Source organism: Triticum dicoccoides, chromosome 1B (assembly GCF_002162155.2).
Source record: "Triticum dicoccoides isolate Atlit2015 ecotype Zavitan chromosome 1B, WEW_v2.0, whole genome shotgun sequence".
Taxonomy (NCBI): Eukaryota; Viridiplantae; Streptophyta; class Magnoliopsida; order Poales; family Poaceae; genus Triticum; species Triticum dicoccoides.
In genome coordinates, this window is record NC_041381.1 from 49160847 (window position 1) to 49176927 (window position 16081).

The following is a 16081-nucleotide window of genomic DNA, read 5'->3' on the forward strand; positions in this document are numbered from 1 at the left end:
ATGTTTTAGTTCTCTGATGAATCCGGCTTCAAGTAACTTGGCCAGCTCTTCTCCCATAGCTTGTCGCTTCGGTTCTGAAAAGCGTCGAAGAGTCTGCTTGACCGGCATGTATCCCTTTAGTGTGTTTAGGCTATGTTCGGCCAGCCTACTTGGGATACCTGGCATGTCTGAAGGATGCCAGGCGAAAATGTCCCAATTCTCGCACAAGAACTCTCGTAGTGCGGCGTCTATTGTGGGGTTCAGTTGTGCCCCAATTGATGATGTTTTTGTAGGGTCCATTGGGTGGACCTGAAATTTGGCTATTTCGTCTGCTGGTTTAAAAGAGGTGGACTTGGGTCGTTTGTCGAGTATCACGTCGTCCCTGTCCACTGTGGAGCGCAACACAGTTAACTCTTTGGCCGCGAGGGCTTCGGATAATGCCTCCAGGGCTAGTGCGGCAGTTTTGTTTTCGGCACGGAGTGCTATGTCCGGGTCACTGGCTAGAGTGATGATTCCATTGGATCCCGGCATCTTGAGCTTCATGTACCGTAATGGGGTATAGCTTGGAAGCTTGTGAATGGTCACGTCCCAAGTGGGCGTGGTATCCACTGCTAAACGGGGCCACTTGGAATGTGATTTCTTCGGACCTATAATTCTCCGGGGTGCCGAATACCACATCAAGTGTGATTTTCCCTACGCATCGCGCCTCCCGGCTAGGGATGATTCATTTGAAGGTCGCGCTGCTTTTCTCAATGCGGCTCTTATCAATTTCCATTTTGTTAAGAGTTTCCTCATAGATGAGGTTTAATCCGCTGCCGCCGTCATTGAGCACTTTAGTAAGCCGAAATCCGTCAACGATTGGACTAAGGACCAAAGCGGCTAGTGCTCAGACTGTTCGAAATTGAGGTTCGTCACTGGCGTTGAAGGTTATGGCCGTATCGTTCCACAGATTTATTGCTGCGACGTGGAAGACTTCGGTGAGGCTGCGGAGTGCTCGCTTGCGCCTGTTGTTTGAGGCGAAAGTCTCGAAGATAGTCAGTACTGTATTGTTATTTTCTTTGAGATGGTGCTCTGCGGTATTGCTGATGAGAAGGTCCTCGCCGCTCTTGGCCACCTGCCGGAGTATCCAACATGCTCTAAGCTAGTGTGTTGGTATGGTGTCCGGTGTGCTGTGTATTTTGCATGGCCTATTGAGCCAACCCTCCAGTACGGTTCCACGCCCTGTAGCGGGCTTTGGCTTCTTTGAAATTGGGTTAGGTGACTTGTGAGAGAGCACCCTTTTAGTTCGGACGAGGGGCTTAGTTAGGGCCGCAGGATCCCAGAATTTTGTTTGGGTCTTCTAGGCACTTTCCATCGCGCAGTACTTTTGTACTATGGCCGCCAGGTCGGCAAAGTGTGCTATGTCACGACGACTTATGGCATCGAGAATTCCCTTGTCCGTACAATTTTTGCAAAAGAATGAGATTGTGTCTTCCTCATGACAGTCCTTAGCCTTGCTCATTTCAAGGACGAATCTGGCCCAGAAGTGGTGTACTGCCTCTTGGGGCTCTTGTCTGATGCGGGAAAGATCACTTGTGTCTGGGTGGGTGGGTGCAATTAAGTCTGCATCCTGACCCAATCTGGATCCCAGGGGCGAAGGAGCTCCTGAGCTTGGCAGCTTGGGCTCCAGGATATTGCCCAATATTTGTGGCCTGTTGCCCGATTCTAAGTTCGGAACCTGGGCCGCTTCTTCCCGAAAACGGGTATCCGGCTCAGAGAGCTCGGGAATCCGGACATAGTTCGTCCTCAAAATAGAGGAAGAATTGTCGTTTTGTTCCTCCACCACTGCTATCTGATGGGTGACCAGTGGAGAGTTAATCTCCGTTAGGTCGAATTTAAGCCCGATCTGATCGTAATCCGTAATGATTCCCAGGGAGGTGATGCAATGCAAGAGCTCGTTTAGGGAGGAGAGCTCCATTGGATCCACCTGCTCGGTGAATTCCGAGCTGACGCGGAGGTTGTTTTCGATGAACTGAGAAGTCATCGTCGGCGCGGCAGCCGAACGGGCGGTCATGACGAAACCGCCCAGCCGGAGAGTTTGGCCTACAACCAGAGATCCTCCGGAGGTGATGTTGTCCTTGACAACGAGGTGAGCCATCAAGCCTTATCGGGACGGCACAGCGGAACTCTCAATGAAAGCACCAATGTCGGTGTCAAAACCGGCGGAACTCGGGTAGGGGGTCCCGAACTGTGTGTCTAAGGCTAATGGTAACAGGAGGCAGGGGACACGATGTTTTACCCAGGTTCGGGCCCTCTCTATGGAGGTAATACCCTACTTCCTGCTTGATTGATCTTGATGATATGAGCATTACAAGAGTTGATCTACCACGAGATCGTAGAGGCTAAACCCTAGAAGCTAGCCTATGATTATGATTGTTGTTGTCCTACGGACTAAACCCTCCAGTTTATATAGACATCGAAGGGGGCTAGGGTTACACAGAGTCGGTTACAGAGAAGGAAATATACATATCTGAATATCCAAGCTTGCCTTCCACGCAAAGGAGAATCCCATCCGGACACGGCACGAAATCTTCAATCTTGTATCTTCATAGTCCAACAGTTTTGCCAAAGTATATAGTCCGGCTGTCCGAGGACCCCTTAATCCATGACTCCCTCAGTCACCAAGTATGCTTACCATGATCATATGGCTCTTGCGTCAAGGCAATTTTGGATCAACAAGAGGAACTCAAGGCCCAACTTCACCAAGAACAACTCAAGTGGGTCAAAGAGCAAGCAACGTGTAAGAACTTGCTACAATTGTGGCAATGTGAGTCACTTTGTGGTGGATTTCCCTTACGAGAAGAGGGAATACAATGGTGGCAAACTCATTCTGAAGGATAAATCCAAGCCTTTCCCTAGCAAGAGCAACTTCACTAAGAAGCCTCCTCCAAAGGGCTTGGTGGCATAAGAAAAGTACGCCTCCGATGATGATGAGGAAGATACAAGTGGAGAAGGAATGGCAACGGCAACCACTGCTATTGCCACATCTTCTCCCTCCAAGGTGTCTCTCTTCGGCGCCCCCAACGAAAACACCATTGCCAAGTGTCTCATGTCCAAAGGTATCAACAAGGTGTTTGCTTCCGGTGGGGTGTCATGGTAGCTCGATAGTGGAGCAATAAATCATATGACCGGGAGCAAGGACTTGGTGGTGGATGTGCATCCAATTCCATCTATGCCCACCCATGTCCAATTTGGTGATGCCTCAACTTCTAAGGTATTGGGACTTGTTAAGGTGGTCATCTCTCAAGATTTATCTATTGAGAAAGTCATGCTTGTTGAGTCCCTTGCATACAATTCACTTTCTGTTCGTCAACTTGCACTTATGGGCTTTGCAACATTCTTTGATCTTGATATCGTGGCCCTTTTGTGGAGCAAGACTCTTAAAGTAGTTGTTGTTGGGCATGTTGAGAACGGTTTCTATGTGGTGAACTTTTCGAAGCATCCCACTAAGATCGTGACTTGCCTAATGGTTAAAGTTGATGTGGGTTGGCTTTGGCATCGCCGACTAGCCCATGTAAATATGAGATCTTTGCAAAGTCTCCTCAAAGGGGATCACGTCCGTGGACTAACAAATGTGAGTTTTGCCAAAGACCGTGCTTGCAGTGCTTGTATTGAAGGAAAGCCTCATGAAACGGCTCACCGTCCCACAACTATCATCTATTCAAAGAGGCCCTTGGAGCTCCTTCACATGGATCTTTTTGGACTTCCATTCTTTGATAGTTTTGGTGGAAGAAAGTATTGCTTGGTGATTGTGGATGACTATTTAAGATATACATGGGTATACTTCTTCAAGAGGAAGAAAGTGACAACGGCACCGAGTTCAAGAACTACACCTTGGATGAGTTTCTTAGTGATGAGGGGATCAAGCACCAATATGCCGCACCCTATACCCCTCAACAAAATGGTGTGGAAGACAGGAAGAACCAGACATTGATGGATGCGGCAAGGACCATGATGGCGGAATTCAAGTCCCCGTACAACTTTTGGGCCAAATCCATCAACATCACATGGCATGCATCCAATAGGCTCTACCTTTGCAAAGGATTGAACAAGACTCCGTATGAGATACTTACCGGCAACAAGCCCAACCTCAAGTACTTCCGGGTGTTCGGTTGTAAGTGTTTCATTCTCAAGAAAGGTGTTTGTTTGTCTAAATTTGAACCTAGAGCTCAAGAGGGCATATTTGTTGGTTAGGCTACAAACTCTCATGCTTACCGTGTTCTCAACAAGTCCACCGAACTCATTGAGGAGACATGTAATGTGGAGTTTGATGAAAATAATGGCTCCCAAGTGGAGCAAAGTGGTCTTTGTGATATAGGTGGTGAAATTCCTCCCCAAGCCATAAGAAGAATAGGGATTGGTCAAATACTCCCTGAGGGAGTCCTGGATTAGGGGGTGTCCGGATAGCCGGACTACCATCATCAGTCGAATTATCATCGGCCGGACTATCATCATCGACCGGACTCCAAGACTATGAAGATACAAGATTGAAGACTTCGTCCCGTGTCCGGATGGGACTTTCCTTGGCGTGGAAGGCAAGCTTGGCGATACGGATATGTAGATCTCCTACCATTGTAACCGACTCTATGTAACCCTAGCCCTCTCAGGTGTCTATATAAACCAGATGGCTCTAGTCCATAGGACAACATAACAACAACCATTACAATCATACCATAGGCTAGCTTCTAGGGTTTAGCCTCCTTGATCTCGTGGTAGATCCACTCTTGTAAACATCCACAATATCAATATCAATCAAGCAGGACGTAGGGTTTTACCTCCATCAAGAGGGCCCGAACCTGGGTAAAACAACATGTCCCTTGTCTCCTGTTACCATCTGCCTAGACGCACAGTTGGGGACCCCCTACCCGAGATCCGCCGGTTTTGACACCGACATTGGTGCTTTCATTGAGAGTTCCTCTGTGTCGTCACCGATAGGCTTGATGGCCTCTTCAATCGACAACGACGTAGTCCTAGGTGAGACTTTTCTCCCCGGACAGATCATCGTATCCGGCGGCTTCACACTGCGGGCCAACTCACTTGGCCATCTGGAGCAGATCGAAAGCTACGCCCCTGGCCGTCAGGTCAGGTTTGGAAGCCTAAACTTCACGGCCGATATCCGCGGGGACTTGATCTTCGATGGATCTGAGCCACAGCCGAGCGTGCCGCGCTGTCACGATGGGCACGACCTAACTCTGCCGCCGGACAGCACCTTGGAAGCCGCACACGAATCCGCTCCGACCCATAGTCCGAAGCCGATCGCTCAGATCGAGGACGGATGGCTGGACATCGCCTCAGGAGCTGCAACTTCTACGGCGATGGAGCCGAACACTTACCTTGTCCCGCATAAAGCACATGACTCCGAGGTGCCGGACTCCCTACCGGACTCCGAACCTCCTGCGCCCCTACCAGTCGAATCCGATTGGGCACCGATCATGGAATTCACCGCTGCGGACATCTTTCAGCACTCACCCTTCGGCGATATCTTCAATTCGCTGAAGCATCTCTCGCTATCCGGAGAGCCTTGGCCGAACTACGGCCAGGGTGGTCGGGACGCGGACAATGAAGAAATTCAGAACCCACCCACCACCCACTTCGTAGCCACCGTCGACGATCTAACCGACGTGCTAAACTACGACTCCGAAGACATCAACGGTATGGACAATGATGCCGGAGACAATCAAGAACCAGCACCTACAGGGCACTGGAAGGCCACCTCGTCACATGACATACATATGGTGGACACCCCAAAGGGAAGCGATACCGAGGAACAACGGGACACGGCAAAGGATAATCCCGCCGATAAACAACCAAAACGGCGACGTACACGCCGCCCTAAGTCCCGCCTCGATCAAAGCAGCATTCCTAACAAACCAGCGGACGACGAACAGGACGAACCGGATAATCAAACCCTTCACGGAGCAATCAACAGTCCGGACACACCACCGGAGCATGAGAACCTTCACAAAAGACTCGTCGCCACTGCAAGAAGTTTGAAGAAGGAAAAACGGAAGCTCAAAACAACGGAAGACATACTCAGAATGACGTGGAGCAAAATACTCAAGACCGCAGACAAATATGGCAATGGCCATCAAACAAAGAGCTACCCGAAGCGCAAGCTGCTGCCAGAATTTGATGAGGAAGCCATAGAGCCCTCACAGTCAAAAAATAAAGAGGCCGCCTGGCCGGATAGACGGCCAGATGACAGGCCAAAAGCGACAAGCGGCGCCGCACACAAGCCGACTTATGATCCTGGAAAAACGGACGGCCCAACTAGGTCCATCTACGGGCCAAAAAGGAGGGGCCCAGGAAGTAACACAACACGACAAGTGTTCGAAGACAGCGGCACACCCAAATACAGGGGCGCCGCACACCCGCTATGTTTTACCGATGAGGTGCTGGATCATGAATTTCTAGCAGGTTTCAAACCCATAAACATAGAGGCATACGACAGCACAACAGACCCAGGAGTCTGGATAGAAGATTACATCCTACACATACACATGGCTAGAGGAGACGATCTCCACGCCATAAAATATCTACCCCTCAAGCTCAAAGGGCCAGCTCGGCATTGGCTTAAAAGCCTCCCAGAAAATACTGTTGGAAGTTGGGAAGAGCTTGAGGACGCGTTTAGAGAAAATTTTCAAGGGACTTATGTCCGCCCTCCGGATGCCGACGATCTAAGTCATATAACTCAACAGCCCGGAGAGTCAACGCGCAAATTCTGGAACAGGTTCCTTACCAAAAAGAACCAAATAGTCGACTGTCCGGACGCGGAAGCCTTAGCAGCTTTCAAACACAACGTCCGAGATGAATGGCTCGCCAGACACCTCGGCCAAGAGAAGCCAAGAACAATGGCTGCGCTAACAAGCCTCATGACGCGCTTTTGTGCAGGAGAAGACAGCTGGCTAGCAAGATGCAGCACCAGCGACCCAAGTACATCCAAGATCAGAGATGGAAACAGAAAATCACAGCACAGGAAAGATAAGCGCCGGAATAAAGAAAGAAGCCCAAAGAGCACGGCGGTTAATGGCGGATTCAAAAGCTCGCGGCCAAACAATAAAACACTGCCTCTTAAGGACAACAGTGACGAGCTATCCAATTTAAACAAAATTTTGGATCGGATATGTCAAATCCACAGTACCTCCGGAAGGCCTGCAAACCATACCAACCGAAATTGTTGGGTTTTTAAACAGTCCGGCAGACTCAACGCCAAACACAAGGGGCTCGGTACGGACAATGACGAACCCCACCAGCAAAGCACCGGAAGTCAGAAGACTTTCCCACAAGAAGTCAAAACAGTAAACTCACTTCATGTGATAGTTCGGAAATACAACACGGCACTCACTAAGACAAGTGCCGAACGGTCCACCCCAGCGGAACACCGGGATTGGATGTCAAAACCAATCACTTTTGACCATCGAGATTATTCTAGGAGTATCCGGAACGCAGGATGGACTGCTCTGATATTGGATCCCATAATAGACGGACTACGATTTACGCAAGTTCTGATGGACGGCGGCAGTGACTTAAACCTGCTGTATCCGGACACAATCCGCAGGATGGGGATAGACCCTACTACAATTTGACATAGCCGCACTTCCTTCAAAGGAGTGGCGCCAGGACCTTATGCCTGGTGCACAGGTTCTTTATTACTGGAAGTTATGTTCGGGTCACCTGACAACTTCCGACGAGAAAAGCTAACATTTCATGTCGCCCCATTCAAAAGTTGCTATCAAGCACTACTGGGACGTGAAGCTTTCGTCCGCTTCAATGCAATATCACATTACGCGTCTCTTACGCTTAAAATGCCCGGTCCACATGGCATCATTTCATTAAAAGGTCGCCTGAGACCCCGGACACGGCTGGACGAGTCCGGAATACATAAGCTAGGGGCTACCTAGCCGCACACCCCTTCACAAGGGTTTGTACATATAAGCCATAATGAGCTAGCATAGGCTCAGCTTTATTAATCTATATTTCAATTTTTTATGCACTTTCTCGCACGATCTCTTTTCAAACTAAGTTCCTCTCTTTTTCCAGATGAACAGCGTGCACACCCGTCCAGGATACGGCACAACGGAGACACAGGCGCAGACGTGCAGTAGGGACTCGTTGCAAGGACTCTTTTCAGACTAAGACCCTACGTAAACCTTTCTTACTGTCTCTTGTTGCTATATTCCCCTGGTTTCTCATTATAACCAGAGTGGAGACTGGCGTTTTGGCATCGGCCGCGCCAGAAGAACTTGCCCGTACCTGGACACAAGGGGCTTAGGGCATTGTTTTGCCCGCTATTGTAAAGACCGAACACCTTCGGGAGTGTTCGGCGTCTCGAGTTAGGCCTTATATGCATCAGCTCCGAATCATGTCTTTGGTCAAATGTTGGGTTTGCCCGGCTCCTGTGTTTTGCTGCCTTACATTCTGTATCATCGGCTAATGCGGCTCCAGGAGAACTACTGCGATTGTGCCCCAGTTCGGCTGGGCGAGCACCTCAGTAGAGAAAGCCGAAAACTGACTGTCATGATACAGCGAGAGACTGGTCAACCACTCGATCGACCATGGGAATGTTTAGAATTCCTCCGCTTTGACGAAGGGCCGTTTCCCGGTCAGGCACATACGCGCCCCAAATTCGGAGAGCGCGGTGCCCCCAGGGGCTATGTCGTAGCCCCACCCTCGAACTCCATGGCTAAGTGAAAGTGTTAAAGCATTATAGTCCGGTTGCCTCGTTTGCTACGCTACCACCTCCTTTACAGGACCGAGACGTCGGATTAAGTGTGAAAACGTGCTATTTTTTGCGAACACCCCCGCACCTTGTGCGTGGGGGCTGAAGCCGACACTGCCATCTTTCAGGTTATACACACGTATACATGAACGGCCGCATAGGAGATATTCTATTACTTGAACGCACAAGTCTAAAAGGCGCTTACATCATAAAAATTGTTTCACATCATAAAAACGTTCATTTGAACGTAACATTTTTTGAGCACTGCGACTCTATTACACGAGCACCACGCAGCACTTCGCCAAAATAGTGCTCGGCGGGTAACCGGTTATCGTCCGAACCCAGGGTCGCAACAGCGATGGCATCCATCTCTGTCCAATGTGTCTTCACACGGGCGAATGCCATCCGCGCACCCTCTATGCAGGCCGACCGCTTCATTGCCTTGATATGCGGCACCGCTCCAAGAAATTGCTGCAATAAGCCAAAGTAACTCTTCGGCTTGGGCCTATCGGGCCAGACATGGGTCACTATATCCGTCATAGCAAGCCCGGACAACCTATTTAGCTCAACCCACTCGGCCAAACGGTCGGTCAGCGGAAGTGAACACTCCGGACTATGGAATTGAGACCAAAACAGCTCTTCCGTCTTGTGATCCTTCTGGCTTCGAAAATGCACAACGGCTTCCGCCGCACTCACTGCTAAGTCCATAAAAGGGTCCTCTGGACCCCACAGTTGGCCCAGCTAAGCATACTTTGGGTCCGTAAACCTTCGGCGCAGCAGAAAAGGCTTGTCAGCTACAATTTCTCCGGCCTGGCGCAGCTCTTCCTTTATAGCCCGCATTGCAGAGCGGGCATCCTTGGCTTCGGCGGTGGCCTTCTCTAGGTCTTCTTGCCCCGCTAGGCGCTCCTTCCCAAGAGCCTCATTACGGTCGGTAGCATCTTTTAACTTCACGGCCATTTCGGCCATCTCCTCCCTGCTTCGGCAGTGTGCGGCCCTTTCGGCCGCTAACTCCTCGGCCGCCCTCGAGGCCGCCGCATTACTCCTTCTGGCCTGCTCCTTGGCTTGAGAAAGTTTGGCCCGAAGGCTCTCCACAGCAGCGGCACTATCTGCATTTCACACACATGTTGTAAGGAGCTGGCTTCGGCCCCCTTACCAAGTGACCGCACAGAAACACTTACCTTGCGACTCATCAAGTCGCCTGTTGATCAGCGTGATGTCCGCATCCGCAACAGTGAGTTGCCACTTTAGTTCAGCAACTCCGTCAGTCCGGCTGGCCCCCGGACGACCCGCCACCTGCATCGGCACGGCGGAAATTTAAACTTGCAATTTTGATCCTCGGCACGCTGTCGATTTCGACAACCTACCGAGTCTCAGGGGCTACTATCTATACAAGGCACATTCTATATGCAAAACTGTTAAAAGAGGTGTCATTTTTTACGTACCTCAAACCCCGCCAGCAAACTCCTGGCGGCATTACGCAACCCGCCTTCGGCGGATGAAATCCTTTCAATCACCACACTCATCAATGCGTGGTGATCTTCTGAGATAGACGCCTTCTCAAGCAGATCCTTCAGCCGAACACCAGTTGGCGCCAAACTATCCGGCTTCGCCAAACCCGGGGGCTCCCTCCGCAACGACACTTCAAGATCGTCCGCCCTATCCGATGGCGCCCCGGACGGAGGCGTCTCGCTCTCCATCATCTCCAGACGAAGGTCCCCCGAAGACGAGCTCATTTGCGAAGGACGGAGATCCGAACTACAAGGTAAAAACTTTAGTTATCCTCAGAAGCACAAAAAGGGATGTCCTTTATTATAAAAATCCTTTCTTTCTACTTACGGCTCGTTGGAGGGCTGATCCTTTAGGGGAGACTGTGCGGCCGGGGCCTCTCCGGACGCAGGACCCTCTGGTGAAGATTTCTTCCCCCGCTTAGGGGCTTTGGCCCCCGGGTCCTCGGAGGCAATCCTCTTCTCCCCTTGGAGGGAGGGATTCTCGATCCCCCCTCTTTCAAGAGCCTCCTTAGGTGAGGCAGTAGCTTTTCCACTTTCCCCTTCGCCTTCCTCTGGAGGCGCAACCTCCAACATCCGGACCAGCATGAAATCCGGCGCGTTCTCTAGGAGGGGGGCCGGACACCATATTAATTTTGCTCCCGCTATCCACTCCTGTTTAGAAGGAGATTGGTCGTAAGGCGGATCATCGAAAGGCAACGGACTCGGAGCTACTTACTTGAGTACCCGGGCGATTGTAGCTTAGGCCAGCATCCTCGGTCAATTCCGGACGCGCCTCTTGCGATCCGAAGAATAACTTGTACATCTCCAGGGGTGTCATACCCATGAAGTGTTGAAGAATCCGTGGTCCCTCTGGATTAAATTCCCATAGTCGGAGAGGACGGCGTTTGCAGGGCAAGTGACGCCTGATCAGCATAACCTGCATCACCACGACCAGATCGATCTCCCTCGCCTGGAGATCTCGAATCCGGCCCTGCAGTAGGGGCACGTCCTTTGACGGCCCCCAGTTGAGCCCTTGGTTGACCCACGACATCAACCGTTGTGGAGGTCCCGGGCGGAATATAGACCCTTCAAGGATTAAACCTACAAAGACAACCTTCAAAGGCGTCATACCAGGTGTCGAGGCCAGTTGTACAGGCTCAGTTACACTGGAAGTGGTCTTCGGATCCCCGGATAATTTCCGAAGCGAGGAGTTAATCTTTGATATAGTCCCATTCCGCAGTGGCTATCATGCTCTGCTTGGACGAACCGCGTTCGCAAAATTCAACGTGGTGCCGCATTATGCATACCTTAAGCTCAAGATGCCAGGCCCCCGCGGAGTCATCACGGTCAATGGAAACACGGAACGCTCCCTCCGAACAGAGGAACATACAGCGGCTCTCGCGGCAGAAGTACAGAGCAGTCCTTTAAGGCAATTTTCGAGTCCGACCGTTAAACGGCCGGACACGACCAAACGCGCCCGGAGCAACATCAACCAAGACCACCTGGCACGTTCCGAGCACGCGTAGCAATGCGGCCCCAACCCCAGCCCTCGCACAATTACAAGACAAACTCTCCGCGTACATAATTACGCCCTGGAGATACCATGGGTCTAGGGGAAGGTGCACGACCACAACAAACCCGGAGTGCGGTTCGACCACACCAGGGGCTCCCAAGTGTGTCGCTCTTTTTATCTTTTATTTTTCTCCTTTTTTTTACAGGACTCCGTCCGGCGGTGAACCTGCCGAACTCATGATACAACATCCAGGGAGAGACAAAGGCCGCGACGAACACTCAGGTGGTCTCCATTACGAGCATTAAATTTGTTAAATACACCATTCCGCAGCCTACCCCTGGAGGGAGACGCCTTTAATTCGTCCAATCCTTACTTTCCGCACTATTTGTATCATTTCGCACTCATAGCAGACCTCCTTGAATAAAATGCAGCATTTTTTGCCCATAATTGCATTACTTTCTATATATATATGTTCATTTACGACATGTTGCGTCCGTATATTTTGGTACGGCCGAATACACCAGGGGCTTATGTTCCCCGCATTATGGTGTGATAAAGTCCGAACACTTTCACAAGTGCGGCACCCCGAACTTATAGCATTATATGAATCGGCTCCGAATCATGTCTTGGGTCAATAGTTGGGTTTGCCCGGCTCCCATGTTTGGCACCTTACGTTTCCGTTCTATCGGCTAAGGTAGCACTGGGAGAACCACTATGATTGCGCCCCGGTTGAGCCGGGTTAACGCCTCGGTGGAGAAAGCTAAAACTAACTGTCATGATAAGGTGGGAGACTGGTCGCTGTTCGAGAGGTCCTTTCGGGTCCTTAAAGACCTACGCCACTTCAAGCGAAGTTTCGGATAATGTCCGACGAAGGCGTGGATAGCGCCCCTAATTCGGTCTTCCGAATACTAGGGGCTTCCCCGAAATTTAAAATTATAGAATTCTATGGCTAAGTGAGAGTGTTCAAGCACTATAAGTCCGGTTGCCTTGTTCGTTGTGTTGAGCGCCTCCCTAGATGGACCCAAAAATGGGAACAAGAGTGCTCAAGTTTATCCCAAACACCCCAGCACTTGTGGCATGGGGGCTGAAGCCGACGACTTGCCATCTCTCAGATTTAATAAACGGCCGCACAGAAGGTAATATTTTAAATTAACAAGCGTTGCTTAGCGCATATGAACAAAGTTTTCAGCGCACAGGATAACACATTGCGAATTTACTCAATAATTACATCTCTGGGGCACTCATCCGCAATCTTGCGGGCACCCTTCAGGACAGTCTTATAGTACATCTCAGGCGTACGATATTCCTTGCCCGCTGGTGGCGCGTCAGTGATTAGCTTCTCCGCATCCAGCTTGCCCCAATGCACCTTTGCGCGGGCAAGGGCCCGACGAGCACCTTCAATACAGGCGGAGCGCTTGATAACCTCCACCCAGGGGCACGCATCCACCAACCGTCACACGAGACCGAAGTAGCTCCCAGGCATGGCCTCTCTAGGCCACAGCCGGACTATGAGGCCCTTCATGGCCTGCTCGGCCACCTTGTGAAGCTCGACCAGCTGCTTCAGCTGGTCGCTCGAGGGCACCGGATGGCCGGCCTCAGCATACTGAGACCAGAAGACCTTCTCCGCTGAGCTCCCCTCCTCGGCTCGGTAGAATGCGGCGGCATCAGACACGCTGCGAGGCAGATCTGCAAACGCCCCTGGAGAGCTCCGAATTCGGGTAAGTAACACGTAATTTACATTCACATGCTTGCTTTGCATGAAAAATGCCTTACCCGCCGCTATCTTCCTCACCAACTCAATCTCCTGAAGGGACTTATGGGCATCGGCCTTGGCAGTCTTGGCACTTTCGAGAGCCGAGGCAAGCTCGGAGTCTCGAGTCTTTGAGTCATGCTCCAAACTCTCATGCTTTTCCATGAGAGCCTGGAGCTCTTGCTGAACCACCGCCACCCGCGCCTCCTCCTTTTCTCGCTCTGCCCGTTCCGCGGCCGCATTGCATTCGGCCGCAGACACGGCCTCCTTCAGGGTCGCCACCTCGTTCGTGGCCCCTGCAGTACCCATGTTATCCTTATTATTTTTTGTTGCAACCTAAATCCTTTTCTGTAAGGTACAAGTTCAAAGTGGTGTTACTCACCTTCTTTGTCCCGGAGCTGCTTCTTGGCGCGGCCGAGCTCTTTCTCGGACCGCTCGAGCTCCTGCTTCAAAGCACCGACCTCCGCAGTCAGTGCGGCAGAGGTCAGCAGCACAGCCTGCAACCCATATTGACATAATTTTTTAGCAACCCTACGTATATCTTCTTTTTTTTCAGATCCTCAGTCCGGCTTTTCTTTCCGAACACCGAACCGAGCATCAGGGGCTACTGTCTATGCGGTATTACATTACATAATTTTAACTTCTTACCTCAAAGCCTGATAGAAGGCTACTGCAGGCTTCGGTCAGCCCGCTCTTGGCGAGCTGTACCTTCTGAATCACCGCACTCATAATAGTGTGGTGTTCTTCCTCGATGGAAGCGCTCTGGAGCGCCTCCAACAAATTGTCTGGCGCCGCCGGTTGGACGGAAGCCGCCGGCGTCACGGTCTTGCCCTTCTTGCTAAGGGGCCGCCGGCCGGACTCCGGAACCACTGCGGGTTCTGATATGGAGTCCGGCGCAGAGTCCGGGAGGCCGCCTTGTGGCGCCTCAGGAGCCTCCCCCTGATGGATCCCTTCTTGGGATCCCACCTTGGCGTCCTCGGGGTCGCGAGGGGTAGAGGCGTTCGGGATGGAGTCTACATCCGACGGAGCCAACGACCCGCTTGATGAAGCGGGGAGATCATCATTGGCCGGACTACAGGCAGCAAGCGGCATCAGAATGACACTATGTGACACAGAAAAAGAAATTATAACTCATTCAGGAATCTGGATACTTACGATCTCGCCGGAGGCCTGGCCCTTGAAGGCCATTCTTCCTCGCCAACGTTGATGTTGGCGAAGCTGTCCGGGGGAATAGTCCTTCCCCTCTTGGACCCTTCGGCCTCCCCTGTTGGGGAAGCCTTCCTCTTCCTCTCTCCCTCCTCTGGGAGAGAGTCCTCCTTCTCCTCCTCATTTTCGGGGGAGGAGTCCGCCCCGGAGTTGTCGGACACCTGAAAACAGGAACTCTTTCGAACACTCGTGGCCTCCTTCTTGGCCTTCTTCTCCGGCACCACGTGCGGTGCCGGAACCAGCAGCCTCGCTAGATGGGCGTCTACTGGGTTTTCTGGCATGGGAGCCAGGCAGATAATCTGCTCCGCCTTCCTCATCCAGTCATGTCAAAGGAAAAGGGGAAATTAAAACCCGCATAGAGTCAAACTATGAAAAGAAAGTGTCCCGTAAAGGGGTAGAATCACTTACCTCGTCGGCTTTGCGCTGCGAGCGAAATCCGCGATCTTCAGTCGTGGATGCGGGGGCTTCGGCGCCCTTAAACAGCACCCTCCAGGCGCCTTCGTACGTCGTGTCGAAGAGCCCGCTCAGCGCCTGGTGTTGTTCCGGATTGAACTCCCACAGATTGAATGCCCGCTCTTGGCATGGGAGAATCCGGCGGACGAGCATGACTTGGACCATGTTAACCAGCCTGAGCTTCTTCACCAGCTTCTGGATACAGGCTTGGAGTCCTGTCAGCTCCTCCGAACTACCCCACAGCAAGCCCTTCTCTTTCCAGGAGGTGAGCTGCGTGGGGATACTAGATCTGAACTCGGGGGCCGCCGCCCACTCAGGGTCGCGCGGCTCGGTGATATAGAACCACCCCGATTGCCACCCCTTGACGGATTCCACAAAGGCCCCTTCGAACCAAAGGACATTGGGCATCTTGCCCAACATGGTGCCTCCGCACTCCGCTTGAGTGCCCTTCACTACCTTCGGCTTGACATTGAAGGTCTTGAGCCACAAGCCGAAGTGGGGCTGGATGCAGAGGAAGGCCTCGCACACGACGATAAACGCCGAGATGTTGAGGATGAAGTTCGGCGCCAGATCATGGAAATCCAGGGCGTAGTAGAACATGAGCCCCCGGACAAAGGGGTGAAGTGGAAAACCCAGTACGCGGAGGAAGTGGGGAAGAAAAACGACCCTCTCATGGGGCCTGGGGGTGGGGATGAGCTGCCCCTCGTCGGGCAGCCGGTGCGCGATGTCGCCGGACAGGTAGCCGGCGCTGCGCAGTCTTTCGATGTGCTCCTCCGTAACGGAGGAGGTCATCCACTTGCCTCCCGCTCCAGACATGACTGGGGAAGGTTGAGACTAGATGTGCGGGCTTGGGCGCTGGAGCTCGAGTGCGCGGAGATGGATAAGCAAAGGAGGAAGAAGGCGTAGGTGAAAAGGTGAATCCTTATCCCTTATAT

General features: G+C 51.8%; 1 pseudogene; it reads left to right on the forward strand.

Moving 5' to 3' along the window:
* Nucleotides 1–7418: 7418 nt before the first annotated feature.
* Nucleotides 7419–7907, forward strand: LOC119300874 (annotated as a pseudogene).
* The last annotated feature ends 8174 nt before the right edge of the window (nucleotides 7908–16081 follow it).